General features: G+C 38.5%; 1 pseudogene; it reads left to right on the top strand.

Annotated features, from left to right (window-relative positions):
* Positions 1–7,431: 7,431 nt before the first annotated feature.
* LOC122794830 overlaps positions 7,432–22,781 on the top strand; it is a 75,098-nt pseudogene continuing 59,748 nt past the window's right edge.

The following is a 22,781-nucleotide window of genomic DNA, read 5'->3' on the forward strand; positions in this document are numbered from 1 at the left end:
ATGTGTCTACATAGGAATGGGGGTGGGCACAGCTGACTGTTACTATGTGTCTACATCGGATTAGGATGGCACACCAGACTGTTACTACATTGCTACATAGGAATGGGGGGGGGGGCACTCCTGACTGTCACTACATTTCTACATAGGATTGGGGGCACACTTGACTGTTACTACATTTCTACATAGGATTGGGGGGGCACATCTGACTGTTACTATGTGTCTACATTGGATAGGGGGGCACACCAGACGTTTACTACATTTCTATATAGGATTGGGGGTACAGCTGTGTGTTACTATGTGTCTGCATAGGACTGGGGGGCACACCCGACTGTTACTACATTTCTACACAGGAGTGTGGGGGGGGCATACCTGTGTGTCACGACATGTATACATAGGAATGGGGGGCACACCTGACTGATACTACATTTCTACATAGGATTGGGGGGGGCAAACCTGACTGTTACTATGTATCTACATCGGATTAGGATGGCACACCAGACTGTTACTACATTTCTACACGGGAATGGGGGGGGCACACCTGACTGTCACTACATTTCTACATAAGATTGGGGGCACACTTGACTGTTACTACATTTCTATATAGGATTGGGGGGCACATCTGACTGTTACTATGTGTCTACATTGGATAGGGGGGCACACCAGACTGTTACTACATTTCTACATAGGATTGGGGGGGCACAGCTGTGTGTTACTATGTGTCTGCATAGGACTGGGGGCACACCCGACTGTTACTACATTTCTACACAGGAGTGTGGGGGGGCATACCTGTGCATCACTACATGTCTACATAGGAATGGGGGGTACACCTGACTGATACTACATTTCTACATAGGATTGATGGGGCACACCTGACTTTTACTACATGTCTACATCGGATTGGGGGTCACAACAGATTATTACTACATTTCTACATAGGAATGGGGGGCACACCTGACTGTTACTACATTTCTACATTGGATTGTGGGCACACCCTGACTGTTCCTACATGTCTACATCGGATTGGGGGGCACACCAGACTGTTACTACATGTCTACATCAAATTGGGGGGGCACACCAGACTGTTACTACAGTTCGACATAGGATTGGGTGGGCACACCTGACACTTGTAAACATTTGCTATGACTGTACTGATATGTCAGATACTCCATTTCATTCTGTATTCTAACCTATCATGCTGACTAAAGGCATATCAGTGTACTACAGGTCTTAGGATTGATTGACTTACATATCAGTTTCTGACTTCTTACCCTTCAGAACTAACATCTCACTGCCTGATCTGATGTAATCTGTCTGTGTAGGCCTGGGGGGGTATCCATAGCCATCATCCAGAGGCCTTAGCACGGCCTTTGTTTGTGTTTGTCTACACCTGTCCTGCTGGCTGAGACTGTTGTTGGGTATGTGAGTCTCCATGATTGCCATGTGTGTGTCATATGGACACATATCTGGCCCAGCACATTTCTTGCAGTGGGTTTTGTCACCATGTGTAGTACTGGCTACTATGGTGACACCAGTATTTTTACAGATCTCATGCTGTCACTATAGCTGTCTACTATCTGCTGGCATCCCATTCAGCCACCCAATTCCCTTGCATGCTCACATCCATACCATAGATACAAGTAACAACTCATACTACTTCATTCGGCAATTGGTAAGAAGAGTGACTTAACCTGTGGCTGTGCCAGTATTGAGGATGGTGCTGGAGGGCTGCCTATGTCGGATGCACATAGTACGCTCCCTATACATGGTTGAGCACAGGTAGTGTCATGTTTGGCATCCCTTTTACTCTATGTGCGAGTCAGAGAGAGGTGTCATTCCCTGGTTCCCTACTGTGTCAGTGTATGTGCTATGCATTGCCTCTTTGCCAAGGCCAGGGCATAATGGGTATGCCTCCTTCTGTCTACTGGGGCAGGCTCAGGTTGTTCCTTCTCTGAGTCACTCTGTGCCTGTGCAGGTCTTGGCAATGGTGGGGGGCTGTGTGGCCCTGCCCTGTGATGTTCCTACTGCAGCTGTTTCCCCAGGATCATATTGTGTAGCATGGCACATACAATGACAATTTGAGTACATGTAACTGGTGAGTACTGCAAGGGTCCACTGGATGTGTCCAGGCACCAGAACCGTGTCTTGAGCATCCCAAACACACACTCTATTATAATTCTGGTCTGTGCATGTGCCTCATTATGGAGTTCTTGTTCAGGTGTGTGTGCATTTCTGATGGCTGTCATCAGCCATGGCTCCAGTGCATAACCAGCATCCCCCACTAGGTGACCGTAAGGGATATCCCCATTGGCAAATCTCTGATACAGCTGCATCAGATGCCAGATGTGGGAGTCGTGATAGCTTCCAGGGCAGCCAGCACACACACATTCATTATAATGCCCTGGGCATTGCACACGACCTGGCAGTTGATGGAGGGGAAGCCTTTGCAGTTGATGTAGACCCTACCATAGGGTGGTGCTTTGATGCATATGTGCATGCAGTCTATAGCACCCACTACCTCCGGGTATTCTGCTGTTTGGTGGAAGAGGCACATATTGATGACCAATGCCTCACGAGTGTTGGGGAAATATACGTGCTCACTGGCATAAGCTGACATGGCATACAGAAACTGGTGGAGTACCCTGGATGTTGATGCCTGTGAGATCCCCATGATATCCCCAGTTGGCCTTTGGAAGGTACCTGTGGCTAGCATTCTTAGGCCTACACATACCTTGGTATCCACTGGGATGGGTTTCCCTCTGTTAGTTCTGTGTGTCAGGCATGGCTGGCACAGCTCAACAATTTGCTGCAGCAGGTCCCTGTCCACCCTATAGTGCTTCCCTATCTCCAGCTCATGTAGCCCCTGGTAGGTTACCCTGGGTCTGTACACTCTTCTCCGTCTCCTCACTGTGAGTTGGTCAACAGCATTCTCATTCTCACCACCCTCAGCCTCTTCCACATGTTGATGTATGATAGCTGCTGCAGCCCCTATCATTTTGTTGTTTTTGTTTGTTAAATTTTCCTCACTTGTATACACTAGTGGTGTAGAGTATGTGGGAAAATACAGAGGGAAAGGTGTTTGCATAGTTTATAGTAGTGTTCTGGGCTGGGCTGGGCCGCTGCATGTGTAATTGGCTGATTCTGATACATTTCACCTGCCAGCTATGCTTGTTCTCCTAGATTATCTTCCTACTTCTGTTTTCCCTTCCCATTGCCTTCCTGTTTAAGCCGGGGGCACGCCACACAAACACAGTGCTCAAATGTGCACAGAGCTGCTATTTCCTGGTTTACTTTTTTTTCCTTTAAAACTCTGTGTGCGGAGTGCACACCCACTTAGGCAATGTAAAGAGTGCTGGGCAGCCTCAGACACACCCCCTTCCTTAGCTCTGCTAAGCTAAGGGCAAAGCCAAGCCACAGGTCTCCAATCTGTTTACAGCATGCCTGACACACACCCCTATGATGTCAGCTAACTCTTAGGCTTGAACCATGCTATTCCTGCACTTACACTGTTGGGTGCTGACTAGCATTGAGGAGAAATCTGGGATTCAGTGTCATTCCTCTCATTTGCATAGGACTGCCTGCTAATGCATAGTTACAGGTCCCACACTGAGCCCCCTCCCCCCTTAGCAACCACTATTCACTGGCCATGTTGTCTTCTGCCTGCCATTGAGTATAATGGCAAAATAGTGATTTTGGTTAGAATGCATATTTCAGGTTATTTTTTATATTTTTGCCCGATCCCATTTGTGCGTCGCTGCCCTACTCTTAAACAGCTGAAATCGGCATCCATGCCAATCGCCATATGTATGGCCATTGGCATGGTTTCCACATAATATACACACTTTATTTGGAGCTGCCATGGCTCCGTTTTGTAGTTTGCAGAAATGTACTTGGTTACTAACCGAGTACATTTCTACACACTACACGAGTCTTTCTTGGCCAACTGACAGCTTCCTGGATCGCAAATTCAACTCAAATGGGGTAATTTGCATACAGGAGCTGCATCCCTGCAGCTTATTCCTGGATCGCATGGCAGCCATATTGCCTCCTGGAGCTCCTGCACTGTTCCTGCACACCATGCAGGGCTTGCTGAATCCAGGGGAATTAGTCAACCTACACAGTCAAATGGAAATTAATTCCTGAATCTATATGCAATATAATTAGTAACTCAGCACATAATATAATATAAATCAAACAAAAGTCTTTTATAATGTGATGAGATAACATAATATTTAATAAAAGTATAAAAATAAAGTATATAACTGTTACTAAAACAATAACCCTGTTTAGAAAATATATAAACATGAACCCAGATATAAAGACATGGTTTTATATTACATCCTATAGCTTGTACACAAAAATGTATAATTACCTTTGATTCAAATGTAATTAAAGTGTTTAAAGAAGAAGTAATCTACTGGTATCAAATACTCACTGGCAATACTTTATTCACGCTAGATCAAATTAAAAGGTAATTTGACTTAGATGATAAATTGCAGATACCAATACAACAGTCCATCACAAATAAGCTGGAATGGATGACAGTGATTTTTAAAAATAATATTCCTAAGTTCATAGATCTTGTGATTAAAGGACAAGGATGTCTATCCAAAATTCATAAGACACTTAAAGAAACAAAGAACTATACCAGTAATAGTTACTGGAACTATTATAATCAAGTTAATCAAAATGAAAAAGAAATGATCTTTTTATCACCAAGCTTTGCTACCAAGTCAGTTCAGTGGAAACTATATGCATGGAAATTCTTATATAGATCCTTTCTAACCCCTCATAGATTAGAACTAATATATAAGAAACATATTGATTGTTGGAGATGTAAAGCACATACAAAATCAGATTGAGTTCACATGTTTTTGATTGTCATTCATTGAATAAAGATTGATTTGAAATTATTTCTTTCAAACAATTTTTATTGATATTTTTAAGTTAACTAAGTCATTAGTTTTGCTTAATGTACCCATACCACAATGTGCCCCAAAAGTAAAATATCCTTTACTGTGGACATTGCTTGTCATTGCACATAAAGCCATAACAACTTACTGTAAGAATAAAGCACCACCAACTTTTCAAAACTTCAAGTAAATTGCACTTTTCATGTCTTAATGGAAGTAGCAACCATAAAGAAAAGAACTGATAAGACAACATCATACATCACTTACTGGCAGAAGGTTGACTAAATATTGGACAAAAAAATTGAACTGATAAGTTAGCACAGCATTTTAATACAAACTGCATATTGTATATGGAAACGTAATTTTATAGATTGTATACTTGGGCAATTGTATATAGTTTCTTTTGTAAATAGCTGACTAGTTGATTATGTTATATTATTTTTATGTTTCACTATTTATGGTTCGATCTATTTGAAGATATGGAAAGAAAATTAATAAAAAATGTCTTGAGTAAAAAGGTACACATCAGACTAGGTCACTCTATAGGGTCAAACCTTTTCTCACTAATAACACCAAAATATCCATAGCCAACACACACTTACTCTCCTCCCTGCTGTATGCCTCACCTATACCACTAATCTTAGATAAACAGATCTAAATAAAATGGAATCTTGCTATGACAGAATAGCAAAATTTGCCACTCGCCTCCCCTACAGATCACACAATTGTAATGCACTACACCAATGAAAATTGCTGGAATTTCCAAACCTATCAACATTCAACCAACTAAACTTCACACATAATGTCTTTCTCCGCCATAGCAGCTACACAGCCCTAAAAGGCCTGGTTCACCCCATAGCACCAAGAGATCCCAAAGAACAACCAACAAACTAATTCTAGAAGTAACTAAATTCAGCAGTTACCATGGTGACTCCCTAATATCAAACAAGACATAATAAATCTGGAATTTCATACCCCAAACAATCAACACTAACAATGCATTAAAGTTTAAACACTTCTGAAAGAACACCTTACAAATAAATGGTTACACTCTTGCACCAACCCTGGATAATCAATCCCTTCTCTACTACCTCCCTTTTTTCATCCTCTTTCCTTTCTCAAACATTGTCCCTATTTCCTACTCCAAAATGTCTCCATTTTGCTTTCTCCTTTTATCCCCTCTCTGAAACCTACCTGACCCTCCCCTTTCACCCCTCTCCACTTTCAAACTACCCCCTCAGTTCTTACTACATTTGTTTTTCAGTACTTTTGGCAGTCTATTACTAGGCTGCTCTGAGCATTACTCGGGTCTCTATTTCCCAATAATGGTTTCACAGTATTACTTTCACCCACCTTTTTCAGTTTGCAACCTCTGGTCTATTAATTTTCACTCCTCTGCTGTACCTCTACAAACTCACATGTCATCCACTTTGTCTCAGTCTTGCAATCTTTCTTTTCCATTAGCATAATTTCCATGTCACATCTGCTATCAGTACTACTACTGCTGTTAACTAACTTATAACTTATTGACCACTTGCTAGACCCTAATTGGTTGGCTTATATTTGTTCACCCCAAATCTAGTTCTGAACTATTTTACCTGCTTTTCAAAAAATTTATCTATACTTAAGATATTAACTCTTGTAATTATTTGCTATTTTTGATATGTTTCAAATGCAATTATACACCTGTTGTATTTTTGACTGCTACTTTTTTTCCTTACTGTGTATGAGGATGTCTTCACTCTATTACTAGTAAGTTTTTTAGTCTAAGGTTATGTGTACCTATTCTGTATTGTTTCATTTTTGATGTTTTTATTGTTTGTCATGTTAATTGTGGAGCTTTTCTCCCCGGGCCTCCATTGAAAAGGGACTAATTATTCTCAGCCCAGTGGATAATCCCAGTAAACAAATGAAAAATAAAATAAATAAATAAATGATTTTATATCTTGAAAAAATATGAAACTGTTTCAGAATGTTCCACAACAGATGTCCTTTTCTGGTTTTATCAGGTATAAAATAATATCAACTGCAAATAAAGCCAGCTTTTATTGAATGCCATACTAATTATATCCTTGACATTTTGAGTCCCTTGTTTTCTTTGTCAATAGTTCAATGTAATGTAAATAACAGAGCGGAAAGAGGACACCCCTCCCTGGTTCCTCTGTTCAGACACAACTTATCAGAGAGGAACCCTCCCACTTTGATTTTTGCCTCTGATCCCTCATACATCCTCCTAATTAACCAGATTTCTGCATCAGGAAATGCAAATGCTTCCATTCCATTGCCCTACTCATAAAATCTCAGTTTACTCTGTTGAATGTTTTCTCTGAATCAAGACCCACTAACACCAGCAGTGGCATTTTCTTATATTCTGCTTCCCTCTAGATCATCATTGTTCTGTTAATGTTGTCAAATGTTTTCCTCTCCTCCACAGAACCACATTGATCCATAGCTATCAATTTTGGTAATAACTTTGCCATTCCTTTAACCATTATACTCATAAATACTTTATAGTTTAAAAATGGAACGGGCCTATATGAAGCTGGATCTGATAGATATTTACTGTCTTCAGGTATTGCAACCTCCACAGCTTTTTTCCAGGATGTTGGTGCTTCCCCTACTTTTAAAATGCTGTTAAACAAAACCTTCTGGAGCTTTATTACGTTCTTCCTTCCTAGCTTCCAAATATCTGCCAGAATACCATCTATTCCTGAAGACTTAGCTGCAAATTGGTTACATATTGCCATGTTAAGATAATATTCTCCTATCTTAACTGTTAATTGTTGAGCCTCATCTACCTCTATTTGTGGCATATTTAAGTCTTCCATAACTATTTCCATTTATGCTTTTTCTTAATTTCTCTATCTCTCTCCTTTATACAACTTTTAATACAATTTCTGAAATATTTGTAATACCGATGCAGGATCTCTGGCTATTTTTTCTTGTTATAGGCCACCTAAGTTTGGCAATAACTCAATTTGCTTTCTGTTGCTTGAGTTACTATATCAAATGATTTTGTGCTCTGGAGTTACTGCCAAACAGTTGGTTAACAGCAATATTTCTAAACTCATGCATATTAACCAGGTCTCCCCTATTTTCACTTTAGCACTCTGCAGTTGCACCTTTTCTTGTTCTGTGAGAGTCTCCATTTATGTGTAATTTCTGCCTTACCATTCTGACTATTTTGTTCATCTAACTCATTCTTCTTCTGCCCTTCTCTCTGCTTATGTAACTCCATTAAACAAATAGCTGCACCAATTCTGCCTCTTACCCTCTTACTGTCTTCTTGTTCCTAGGTTCTGTGCCTGTTGTTTCCCCAAAGTAAACTAAACATACAAGCTTCATGACCGAATTTGCAGCTAACCCAGTGACTTCGTCCAGCAGCAGTACTCCCATGTCAGCACTACTCACCCTGAACTCAGCTAATGTATGTGTAATATAGCAATAACCCACGCCTGGGTGTGGGTAATGCTAAATTTACCCACGGTTGGCGTGGTTTGGTCCCGAGGGCGAAGCCCGAGGGACCAAACAAAACCAACCGTGGGTAAATTTAGCATTATCCACACCCAGAAGTGGGTTATTGCTATTATACCATGACATTATTTAAGAAAAGAAACTATTACTTTTCTTAAATAATGGCATAGTATAATGCCTGTTTACTGCCCTTCTGCAGATGTCTGGCATCCGCGGCAGTTCTGATGTACTGCGTGCCTGCGCAGTACATCAGAGTTGTATAAGCAACGGAGAAAGCAAGATCTCCGTTGCTTTTTAGTCTCGCTATGTTAAATGAGTTTAACATAGCAAGACAGTTTTAAAATAAGCAACGGACATCTCCGTTGCTTATTTTAAAACTGTCTCGCTATGCTAAGCTCATTTAACATAGCGAGACACTAAAAAAAGCAACGGAGATCTTCCTTTCTCCGTTGCTTTAAACACTGTCTCGCTATGTTAAATGGGTTTAACATAGCGAGACAGCTTTAAAATAAGCAACGGAGATCTCCGTTGCTTATTTTAAAGCTGTCTCGCTATGTTAAACCCATTTAACATAGCGAGACAGTGTTTAAAAAAAATGAGTTATACTAATGGAAAAAAGTCCGGGCGACCGGACCTTTTCCATTAGTATAACTCGATTTACAATGGGCACGCTGGCCAATCAGCATGCACGTTTTGGGGGGATCATGGTATAATATTAAATATCCTCCTATTGCTGTGTATCTGTAACCCATATTCATCTGCATATCACCGAGACTCTGTACTTACTCCCATCGCCTCCCCTACTGCTGCTTTCCTTTTTCTGCCACAACAGTGGCTGTCTTGCAGAGTATATAGACAAAATAATCCTGTGGTTCTACTTCTCATCCTTCCTGACTATCATAAGGCCATTACTCCCTAGCTAATATGCCAAGCTGCCTATCTCAGCCCATCTTACTGCCCGACTAAGACAAACTTGGCAGACATAGCTCTGTTAGAAATAATTCATGTAATGTGTCAACCCTGTGTTGTGTTACCTGTTATATGACTAGAGCCGACTGATAGTTTCTGCAGTCACACACACAGCTGCGAACAGGGTGCAACCAACCACATTAGCCACAGACAACCTTCCAGCAGACTTTCTGCAAATTGCAGCAGATGGTATAGCATATCCAGTAGCTATACTCATAAACAGATCAATATCAGATAGCCTGGTTCTTGATATTTGGAAAATCTCCCACATTATACCCTTACACAAGGGAGGTAATTCCACCGAACTTACTAATTATAGGCCAGTTGCTATCCTGTCACCCTTATTTAAAATACTAGAGATGATTATACACACCCAATTCATCACCTACCTTCACACACATAAACTGTTATCAAACACTCAACATGGTTTTCACCCCTCTCGCAGTACTACAACAACCCTCATGTCCTTTACTAACACAGTGAACCACTATAGGAATAATGGACATCTTGTATCTGCCACATTTTTAGATTTATCCAAAACATTTGACATGTTCAATCACAACAAACACATCAATGTCCTCTCCACACTAAATCTTAGTAACTCCTCTATCCAATATAGCCTTTGCTGAGATCAAGTACTATCTTAGTGACCTTCTATTACAACAGGCCATCAATGAAAAGGTCTACAACTACTTACATGTGGAAAAGCCCAGAATACCAGTCATCTTTGGGATACCTAAAACCCACAAAGGAATAAATCCACTACAATTCAGGCCGATTGTATCAGGAGCAGGTGGAGTGACTGAGCCCCTGGGAAAATTTATTGATTACATGACCAAAGAATACACGTCTTTATTGTCCCATGTCTGCAAGGATTCTTGGCACTTCCTCCGGGACATTCCCACCTCTTGCTACTCCCCAGACACCCTAATGGTCACAGTGGACATCAAAGATCTGTTTTCCAGCATCCCTCATCAAAAAGGTTTGGAATGGTTTGCCCAATTTCTAGGCCAGAAGACAACCCTTAGTAACAAAATGTCCAACTTGCTTACCGAAATGATGGAGATGGTTTTGTCCAACAACTTCATCTTTTTTAATGGTGAACTATTCCGGCAACGCAAGGGGGTTGCCATGGGGGCATCTTGTGCATCCTTCTACGCAAATGTAGTATTGCACATGTGGGAGCATACATTCGTTTTAATACCCCCATGGAAAGATCACATTCTCTTCTACAGACGTTATTTGGATGACATCTGTATTTTATGGTCTGGCTCTGAAGGGAACCTATCTGAATTTTTTACACACATCAATTCAACAACTAATTTCCTACAATTCACACACACAGTGGATCAGCACGAACTCCATTATCTGGACATTACTCTTTACAAGGACTACAATCAGAAAACTTTCCATTCCAAACTACATCGCAAGGCAACATTTTCTAACTCCTTGCTACACTTCGAAAGTGCCCACCCACCATATCAAAAGAGGGGGATCATTAAGGGGCAGCTCATCAGAGCAAGTAGAATATGCAGTACGGAGAAAGATTTTGATTCTGAGTTGGAATTTTTGAAAAACCTTTTCTTGGAGAGGTTACCCTCTGGAACTATTTCTAACTCTAGCAGCAGAGGTAAAATCTGCACGACATTCCCTCTACAAACCAATACTAGGGGGGGGGGGTTTGTACCAGTGATCAACAATACACAAAACAAGGATACTGTTCATACTAACAGTTTTGCACACACATACTCATCAAATTCCTATGAATTGGAAGAAACAATCTTACATCACTGGCCGGTTTTAACCCTCTTTGAAGAACTAAACGACTACATACCACCTAAACCCAGTTTTGTTCGTAAAAGAGGGGCTAATTTAAAGGAATTATTTGAAAGAAATCAAAGAAAAAAGATGAAGGTAAAACAACCAAGGCTGGGCACATTCAAATGTGGTGCCTGTGCCCAATGTCATGCCATATCCAAAAACAGCACCATACCTCCCGTCTAGGAACTACAAGATACACCCCACTGGATTTTACACCTGTGCCTCTAGAGGGGTCGTATACTTGGGGATGTGCACCAACTGTCAAAGTTTCTATGTGGGCAAAACTGAGAGGGAATTAAGAAAACGTATTTACGAGCATCTTTATGACATGACCAGGAAGAAGGAAACCAACGCCTTCTACAAACACTCACTCTCCTGCCCAGAACCCAAAATCCAGTTTCTAGTTCTGGAACAGGTTGAGCCAGATGCAAGAGGTGGTGACTGGGAATCCACCTTGGGCTACCGTGAACTATTATGGCAGTTGAGACTGAATGCAGGGAAGCCACCAGGTCTGAACGGGATGATCAGCATTAAACCGGTCCTCAAGCTCAGGAGGGCTAGGTTATAATTCTCACACTTGACCCCCTTCATACCATAGCATCTCCACACAGCACACTAAATTATTGAACATCCACGGTTATAGGACTCCGACTAATAAATCAAATTCTATATGAAATGTTATATGGATGGGCATTAAAAATATCTCATGCATATTTCATTGCATGTTTTTATCAGTGTAAAATAATAATGAAAAAAAAAAAAAATTTTTTAACAACTCACTGACAATCTAAACACATTTTTAAGCATATTCTTCAACAATCTACAACCCCAATCAGACTTCAGACTTTTATGTTCTGAAACCTAGGAAACTGGCATTTTAAAATGTTTTTTATGGTTAGTCATTTTTATTTAAGTGCATATGTTATTGCAAACATTTCATTTTTTGAGTTGATATAATGATTAACTTTTTTAACACCCAACTTTAAAGCACCAGAGTACCTTAGTACTAGATTTCACTAATTAATTAATTGTATAATTGCCAGGCTATTTAATGGAGGTTACTGCACACTGCAATTTGTTTTCACTTGATAAAGCTCAGGATTGCCTGAGCGAAAGCGCTTGTGTGATTTTACTTGTGTGATTTTATCTGTGACTTTTGGAATACTTCAGAAATAAAAATACAGCCTTTTGGACTTTAGCAGAGTTCCGGTTCCTTTCTTCAAGGTCGTGGATTATTCTTTGCGTCTCATCTTGTATCTGCCACATTTTTAGATTTATCCAAAACATTTGACATGTTCAATCACAACAAACACATCAATGTCCTCTCCACACTAAATCTTAGTAACTCCTCTATCCTATGCTTTCAATGTTACCTATCAGGATGGCAGCAGGTCATCCAATGGCAACACCAACTTTCCCCTCTTCCCCCTGTTACCTTAAGTGTTCCACAAGGTTCCATCCTTGGACCTCTACTTTTTTTTCTTCACCAACCAGCTCCACACCTCCACACTCCATACCTCAGTCATACACTATGCAGATAACTCTTTTCTAATATGAGCAGTGTCTTCCCTTCAAGATTTTTAAACCATTACCCAAGTTTCTTTTCTATCCATTGAATCATGGCTCATCATCTCCCAACTCATTTTAACCCCCAACAAAACAAAGTCCCTTCTCTTCTACCCAACAAGATCCACCTCATCTTCCCAATCTTTCAATTTCGTATCCAAAAATAAAACTATTACCACCCCAACAACTCACACCAAACTGCTAGGTGTAGAAATTGACAACACCATGAATTTCGATATACATATAGCTCACACCATTAAGAAGGTTCACAAGAAACTAGGTCTTCTATACAGAAACAAACAATTTCTAAAAAAAAAAACAAAAGCTACTATCGCTCGTACATACCTCTTATCAACCCTCCTATATGATCCTAAATAACCTCTGCATAACTGGCCTAAACAAGCTTGAATCTTGTTACAGTAAAATTGCCAAGTTTACCACTGATGCCTCATACTGGACACATCACTGTACATCTCTTAAACAGCTAGAATGGCTAGAACTTCCTCCACTGCTGCACTTTAATCAATTAACCTTTGCCCGCAAAATACTGTATCAACCAGGTAAAACCCCTGCTCTCCAAAAGCTTATACAACCATACACCACTTCTAGATCCCTCCGCTCTGATAAGAAACTCCTGCTAGATACCACCAAAGCAAATAACTCAGCTGGAGAATCACTCTTCTCAAACTACATTCCTAAAATATGGAATCAACTGCCTACCCAAATTACCTCTAGCTGCTCTATAACACAATTTAAAAACCTCCTGAAATCACACATCTGGCTCTGTTCTTGTAACTGTCTTGGAGAGGCCTTTAACTCCTTTAACTCAACTTCTCTAACTAGTTATTGCTGCCTTTTGATATCCTACAGCTACATCTGTGCTCACATTACTTGCACTAGTTTCTCTTTCTCGTTTATGATTAACAAGTGATGTATATATTCATGTTGGATGTGTAACATAAATATTTACTCCCAAAGAATTGTATTTATCATCCTGTAACTGTCATTTATTAACACTTTGTGCTACCTTGCATACAAGCCAACTTTTGCAATGTATGTATGTTTTTATGTTTTTGTAACTGGAGCTTTTCTCCCTGAGCCTTCACTGAAAAAGGACCTATGTCCAGTTGGACTTTCCTGGTAAACAAATGTAAAATAAATAAAAAAAAACAAAACAAAATAAACAATGAAAAATGTTTCACTGGTAAACTCTCTCCATGTGCTTTATTATCAGAAAAGTAAAAAGCAGAGTCCCCTTCTGCTTGGTGGCTCATTTATTGTTGGACAGACTTTTGTGTTTCCTCCTTAGCCTCTTCTGTATCTAACAGTGACTTTGACCCACCAGGAAAATATATTTTGAAGACAGCTGGATACAGCAGCTAGAATCTCGCACCTGCATCTTGACATTCCCTGATTGCAGGAATAAATGTGTTTCTCTTCCTGCTGGTATACAGTGAATAATCACTATACTGTCGCCAACTTTTAATACTTTCCTGTTTTGCCACAAATTTATCAGTATCAGCTCTTTCTGCTGGTAGGCTTGCATCTCTATTAATACAAGTCTTGGCTGCTTTCTCATGGCCAGATTTGAAACATATATACTGAGTTCACATTTGACTTATTTTGTAGATTATTGGAAGCCATGTCTTGTAATGCCATGGTGGTGCAGCTGTAGCATTGTTGCCGCACAGTAACAGGTTCTTCCATTCGATTCTTGGCTGGAGCACCTTCTGTGTGGAGTCTGCATGTCCTCCCCGCAGCTGAGTGGTGTTTGAAAGACATGCATGGATGGGGAATGACTTCGTTAAAGGTTGGGTGTTGAGTTGGCACCATAAAAATCTACTGCCAATCATTAGTGGACCTGAGTTCCACTGTGGCAACCCCAACCGGGAAAATCTGAAAGAAGAACAACAACAACATTGGAAGCCATGTCTTGCACCAAAGCTGCAGGGTTCTTCTAAGCTGGTGTTTACTCTTCACTTTTTCTTACTGATTTTTGTTTAGGCACCATTAGTTTCTTCTTTGGTAGCCTCCAGCCAGTAAACTTAGTAGCCCAAAACTGAATTTACTAAAAGTGACAGAGTTTCTGGCCTTTGTCATTTCATTTCCTTTTTCACAGTGGGAGAGCTGAAGTTAAGCTGTTGATCATGTGCAGCCATCTTGAATGTCCTCCAAAACACATCCTAATAGATTTCCATTGGATTCCCTTATGCCAGTAGCTATACTGGATAAGCCAGTCTCTAGTTCTGGTATATTGCAAAGCCAACTTAATATGTCTGCATGGGCCATATTGTGGTTACCTTTAACTATCTTACCCACACAATGCATCTGCTCACTAGCTAGGTTAAGTTTCCAGAGTGGTTTTACAATCTTACTTAGGATAAATTCAAAAAAGGAATGCATCTGTGGATTCCCTATACATTCTGGTACACCTCTGACTCATATATTTATGTGTCTGATTCTTGTGATCATCCAGGTTAACTGCTTGGGATACATTGTCCTGCTTCATTGCAAGCAACTTTTACCGAAGTTGTTTAGAAACCTGCTATAGATTTAGATGCTCACTTTTTAGCTGGGTGATTTTTCACTTCCATACCACGCATGCTTGCCCTGTTTAAGAAAGACAGTCATATTTGTTACCATACTAGAGAGCCTTTCAAACATAATGGACAGTTTATTGTTTACCGATGTGTGATTAAACTTTTCAGTGGCCTCCTCTTGGTCTGCAGCTATGTTTTTTTTCAGAATTGCCATCCTTCAATAATGTTAAATAGGGGATGTAAGCCAAAAGGTTAACTTTGGTTGACAGGATATGAAGAGTAACATTAGCAAGCATCCATCTTGTGGGTTAGCCACACCCCTCTCAAGAGGAAATCTTTGATATTATCATTATTTAAGTACAAAATAGGTCTCATTCCCAAATCATGGCTGATAAAACTAAACAAACTGGCTATATCATTAGTAAAAATGTGATCCATATGTCTTTCAACATCTTTCAGAATTGTAATTATGTGCCCACTGTCCTTGGGAAAAGAAGATAAGGAAACAACATATGGATTAAGACACAAGTCAATAGCAGTACTGACTCTTTGCAAGAGTCCACCAATCTGGGAGACAATAAGCCTACTGTGTGGCACTTTATGTTCTTAAAGCAATAAAAGGGGCGGGGGGCATAGGCAATCTTAACCCCACAGAGTAGTATTGTCGGAGTTCAAGAAAATGTCTGCTGCCTTCAACTCTTCTAGAATTTCAGTAAGGTCTAATTATACAAAACAGAAGATATTACCATTCAGTTTCAAATAATTAGAAGTAACATGTATTAGCTTACAACACATGTTCAAACAGAAAGACTTAGCTATAATTCCAATGTTTCCCATTTTATTTGCAGGTTTGATAACTAAGTCCAAGTCTGTAGATTACGACTTGAGAACCACTGCTACTCTTTAGTCAGTCTTGTACTTGACCTTGAACTGTTGTTTTTTTTTCCTCAAAATAATTAATTATCTCAGCCTTTACAATATTACAATAAACAGACATTGCTTTACAATGAGCAGGAGGAATAAACAAAGACTGTATATGAAAGCCTGCACTTTGTACATAACAATGTACTGTCCACATCCTGCCTTCAGTGGTTTGCAAAATAGTTTTGGAGGTGTAGTTTCCTAATAGAAAGCATGCAATGCATCTGAAAGAAAAACTGTAGAACAGGTCCAAATTTTAGTCCTCTAGAAAAAGACAGAAACATCAGTCTCATGCAAATGTATAATCCTGTGTAAAACCACATTAACGGTTAGCGTTGCCACCTCACAGCAAGAGGTTCTCTGGTTCGATCCTCGGCTAGGGTACCTTCTGTGCGGAGTCTGCATGTCCTCTCTGTGGTCGCGTGGGTTTCCTCCGGGTACTCCAGTTTCCTCCCACATCCCAAAGACATGCTGTAGGTGGATTGGACACACTAAATTGGTCATAGGCATGAGTGTGTGTATGTGTGTGCCTTCTGCAGAAGGTTGGGCATCGGGCTGGCAACTCGACACCATAAAACTCCACTGCCAATCATGAGGGGACAGTGATCCACTGTGGCGACCCCTAACCGGGAAAAGCCGAAAGAAGAAGAAGAAGATAGAAACAGTCAAGAATTACATTAATGAGATATTTGATTTCCAAGGTTTTTGGAATGAAATGTGAGTTACTGCATTCCTAATTAACAGTACTTACAGATTAGCAACTAAAATCATCCAGATGTAATCTTCCAGCAACTTTTATTTTTTTTTAAACATTCATACTTTACTGAGCATTGAAAGAAGGAGCCCATAGAGTCTTATATTGTTGTGCTAATTGGAAAGGCCCAGAAACCTTTGCAGTGGTATTCTAACATTAACATTGTTGTGAAACCATTCTTCAGTTATTTCACTATGACCTTGGCATGGTTTTCAATATTTATAAGCAGCAAAAGATTCTAATTAGACTTCACCATGAAATGGAAACTATGCAGTTCACCACAACAGAAAGAAAGAAAGAAGCCAGTTATTACCTTTGAATTTTATTAAAATTCCAGTCCAGTAATTAATCCAAAATGCAGTCCCACAACGCAGGTAAAATCAGCACACACTTGGATCCAATAAAATCTGGTTAGCAGCAAACACAATGCATAAAATGCAAGCTTCCCTAGCGCCTCGTCTCTTCAGCCTTTACAAAGTATATCCCTACTCATACATCCCATCTTTAAATAGTGGAATTACAAACAATTAACCAATCACAATCTTTAAATCAATTAAAGGAAACACTTCCAATGACATTCTTGATTCATTCCATTTGGAATTAGAGTGTTAAATTTCAAAATTAAAATAGACTCCATCTTCCAAAGTTGCTTTTTAATATCAAAATCATACATTTGTTTTACTTGCCCTAAAATTGTAGCCTGTAAACCCTGTATGCTTCCATTGTGACATTCCTTAAAGTGTAATGCAACAGGGCTTTCTTCTTTACCTTTCTTAACATCCCTAACATGTTCCTTTAACCTTCATTTGAAACTTCACTTACTTTCCCTTATGTACACCTTACCACAGGGAAATTTCAAACCATAAACTATACCTACACTGTCACAGGAAAACCTTCCTTCACACATAACATTTTTTCCACTGATATTATCAAAACGTTTTACAATATATTGACAATAACTACACTTTCCACAAGGGAAAGTGCCTGTTGTGTCTACTACCATACTCCTATTGCTTGCAGGCAGCTGAAACTCGCCATGCACTAAGTACTTCTACCTTTCGAGCAGGAGAACATAAGGTATTCATTAACTTTTATATTAAGAAATTATTTTTTTTCTAAAATACTCTAATGATATTTTAGCAAATTTACTAAAACGTCTGTAAACACTATTTAGTCACAAACCATAATCTCTGTTTGTCCTGTTTATGCACTCTCCCTTGCAGGCTATACATTCTTCTGCTGTTATTTTGTTGCACTACCCTCTTTCTACTTTCTTCCACCACTGCTTCATTGTAACCTCTAGTTACAAACATGTGCACTGTTTTTTTCTATTTCCTTATCACAGTCTTTTTTATCACTACATGTTATTTTTATTATAAGAAGTTCCCCATAAGAGATGGATTTAATAGTGCGGGGGGAGGACAGATTTCCCCCATGCAATATATGGCCACTCCCTTCAAACTTTCTATGTATGCTTGTTTGTATTCTACCTTCACTAATACCTTGCAAAGTTATAGCAAGAAGGTTTACTTTGTCACCTTTCTGTATTCCGTCACACATAATATTATAGGGGTTTATTTGAACATTTTGCACAAATGTGTTTATTTCTTCACATCCCTCCTCACAAATAAATATTAAATTGTCTATAAATCTATAATATTTTATAACGTTTCCTAAAAAATTCATTACTATATACATATTTATTTTCAAACCTTGGCATGGTTTTCAATTTTTATGAGCAGCAACAGATTCTAAGTAGAGTTCCATTTTCTCAATCAGTTGTTCTTTTTGCAGGAACTCAGAAAGACTGTTTTATCAATGGTCAGTAACTTGTCATGCATAGCACTGATTTTAGCTCTTTAAAGAGTCTCTTTGCCTTCTGTAATATTTCATGAGAATTTTTAATTTTTCTCTGGAGTTTTGTAAAGTCACACACTCCCATTTTTCTTTCAGATCAAAATGCTCATGACTATAATGTTTACTATAAGTCCAAGTGACCTTGGGTACAGTCTCCAAAAGTCAAATATTCTTGCAAAAGGCAATGTTAGCTTAATAGTTTACTTATTTATGTATATTGTATTGCAGACTGTCAAAAATCTTGTTCGAGTGACACAGATGAAATGTTTGGTCATTGATCAAGTCAGAGTCTTCACAAGAAGCTACTAATCCAAATGTTAGCTGTTTTGTAGTTTCTTTTTATAGCAAAATAACTCTAGCTACTTGTTGCTATGAGAGCTCTTAGGAGAAATACATTTAAGTCAAAAGATACAAACGCTTATCACCTACAGGACTAAATGGCAGTATTGTGGACACAGTGGAAGTCAACAAAGATCTGATTTAAGACATAGCTTATAGTCCAAAAAAGTAGTGAAAAAATAATTCAGTGTTTCTAAAGTAAGTACATATGAACTGACATTTTTAATCATTGGTTAAAATACACCATCCAGTCAGATATATGAAACAATTAGTCCCTTAAAGATATAAATATTTTTTAAAAAGATCAGGTAATATTTCCTACCATAAATACTCATTGTAACTTATTGTGAAGTACCAGAGAAAAGATGCACTGTGGTTTTATCTGCAGGAAAACTGTCTATTGTCTAAATATAATTGTACTTCAGGGAGATTATATAACAGAAAGAATCTTAATACCTCAAGGTCAGAACCATGGACTAACTTAAATGCTGCCATACTGGATTTGGTTCCACTTCATTTAATGTGTTCAAAAAACCTTTCCCTAACCCAAATAGCTGTCCACCCTGCATAGTATTTTGAACAGGAGCACATCAAACAATGTCAGCCCTATCAGATATCAGTTCTATGTGTATAAGGGAAATATTCATGTTAATGATCCTGCAAATGGGTGTTAACACCCTGTATGCTGGAGTCTGCATATAAATATAGTTGAAAGCCATCTACTATCCATGGAAAATATCTATATGACTGTTTAACAGATATTTTTGGGCAGTCCTTACAGGATCCCATACTATGCAAGCAATAAGAACACATCAGTGAGATGCAGAGACCCAATAATACCAATTAATAGTTATAATAGTTATAATATGTAAGCAATAATGCCTGACAGGGTGTGTATTAATGTGCAATTAACACCCTCTACACTCCTGGAAGGGCATTCATTACATATTATACAATGACCCCCCCCCCATTAATATTCCAAAACGTGTACACTGATTTGTCAGCATGCACGTTGTAAATCAGAGTTATAGTAATGGAAAAAAATCTGGTCGCCCAGACTTTTTCCATTAGTATATAACTCATTTTTTACAGCAACGGAAAAAGCAAGATCTCCGTTGCTTTTTACACACTGTCTCGCTATATTAAATGAGTTTAACATAGTGAGACAGCTTTAAAAAAAGTGATGGAGATCTTTCTATCTCCGTTGCTTTTTTTTAAAGGTGTCTCGCTATGTTAAATGGGTTTAACACAGCGAGACAGCTTTAAAAAAAAGCAACAAAGATTCTCTGCTGCTTTTTTTAAAGCTGTCTCACTATGTTAATCTCCTTTAACATAGCAAGACACTTTGTAAAAAGCAACGGAGATCTTGCTTTCTCCGTTGTTTTTTTCAAAACTGTCTCGCTATGTTAAATGGGTTTAACATAGCGAGACAGCTTAAAAAAAAGCAACGGGCATTCTCTGTTGCTTTTTTTAAAGCTGTCTCGCTATGTTAAACTCCTTTAACATAGCGAGACAGTTTGTAAAAAGTAATGGAGAGCTTGCTTTCTCCATTGCTTTTGCCCAAAGCTCTGATGTACTGTGTAAGCATATGCATGCGCAGTACATCAGAACTGCCGCAGAATACCAGACACCTGCGGAAGATCAGAAAGGAGGCATTATACAATGCCATTATTTAAGAAAAGTAATTTTTTTTCTTAAATAATGTCATTGTATAATAGTAAAAACCCACTTCCGGGTGTGGGTAATGCTGGATTTACCCACGGTTGTCTTTGTTTGGCCACTCGGGCTTCGCCCTTGTGACCAAACCACACCAACCGTGGATAAATCCAGCATTACCCACACTCAGGCGTGGGTTATTGCTATATTAGCACATACCCAGGAGGGCATTATTGCACTTATAAAATGGACTACTAGTGGCTATATTTAAAAAAAAAAGGAATTTGATTACTCTTTTAAAATTTCTTTTAATTAATTTTTATAATAGGGTTGACATAAAATAGTTCCTCATGTCATTATTTATTTATAGAATTGTATTGTTGCTATGTATTTCTTTTCCATTAATAACATTTTATTAGAACATTCTAAATTATGAAAACTATAATATTGTAATGAGAATAAATGTATATGTTTAGTAATAGTTTATGAAAACTATAATATTTTAATGAGAACAATTACATCTATATGTTTACTAATGTAATGTTCATTTGTCTTTGTTTTCTGTAACATAAAATGGTATAGATGCATTGAATATGCATGATGTTGGTTTAAAATAAGTTGTTTCTTCTTTCAGATTTTCTGCTTCTTGTTGATTGTTGCTTGTTTTCATGATTGTTTTATGTTCCTGTATTGTTGTTTCTTCTGCTGATAACAGTATATTGTTCCATTGTTTTCTGTTTTCATTTGTTGGTGTCCAGTAGTTTATAAGGCTTGCTTCTGACTTGTGTCCTGTTATTGGTGTTATTTCTCATGGGCATAGTCCTGCTTCTGCAAGCATCTGTATAGCAGTTGCTCTTATACTGTGATTAGTATATCTTCAGGTAAGATTTGCTAAGTTGCTTATATGTGGCATCATGTTTTCTATGTACTTTTTCCCATAGGTTCTCTAGTGTACCAGCATGTATGAAAATTAAGATGGTGCTCTGGTATTTTATTTGGATGTAAGAATAGTGCTGGTGGATTTTCTAGTAATTTTGAGATATATTTCTGGTATCATGCTACTGGGCATAATGGACTGTCTTTTCTTCATAGATTTGACCTCTGTATCGTTTATTACTTTCAGTTGGGTTTTTATGGTTTTTAGTTTCTTCACTCATTGTTAGTGTCAAGTATTATATTCCTGTGAAATCTGACAGTATTGTGAAGCATTCTGGTTTCAGCTGTATTTGTCCTTCTCTCACTGTTCATGCCATTAAAGCTATAGATTGAACCAGACCTTTGTGACAAGACCTTGAGGTGTGTTTGGTGCCATTGCTTTGCAGACTCTTATTTTTTCATGTCTTGTTTTGAAATTGCAGGATGATGGCTTGCATTATCTTGGTTTTCTTTTCTTATTTTTTTTTTATCATGGAGTGTAATATATTGTTTGCTGTTTTGAATAATGGGTCTCTTAAAATGTTTATTTTCCTGTCATTATTTGCATAATTTAAGGCTCTGTTTAATCCAGTTCTCAATGATATATAGCTCTGCACTGAATATTGTTTGCCATTGGTTGCTCTTACTTCAGCATAGAATAGTTTTATGAGGTCAGCAAATTTTGTATGCTGTTGTTTTTTAAGTTTATTTCTATGTTTTTGTGTTGAGCCCATTCGTATAATGCAGATATTGCAAAATACTGCTACAGGTCTGGAAAGCAATGACATTCAGCAGAAAAAAACTGTCAGTCCTTCAGTAAACTTTATTTCAATAAAAATAAGCCCTTTCGTTCACTTAAACCATATGTGAACTTCTTCAGACTTTTCATCCACAGTAAGACCTCTATTTAAAAAGACTCCAGTAAAAAGATGCAATCATTACATCACTTCCTCAAGTGTCTTAAAGGTCCAGCCACCCTTTTCTTTAAGACATTTTTTTAAAATATTTTAAATATAAAACAAAGACAGGTACAAGACCAAACTACCTTATTATTTAAAT

This window comes from Protopterus annectens, chromosome 2.part1, assembly GCF_019279795.1.
Source record: "Protopterus annectens isolate FY-2018-M chromosome 2.part1, PAN1.0, whole genome shotgun sequence".
Classification (NCBI taxonomy): Eukaryota; Metazoa; Chordata; order Ceratodontiformes; family Protopteridae; genus Protopterus; species Protopterus annectens.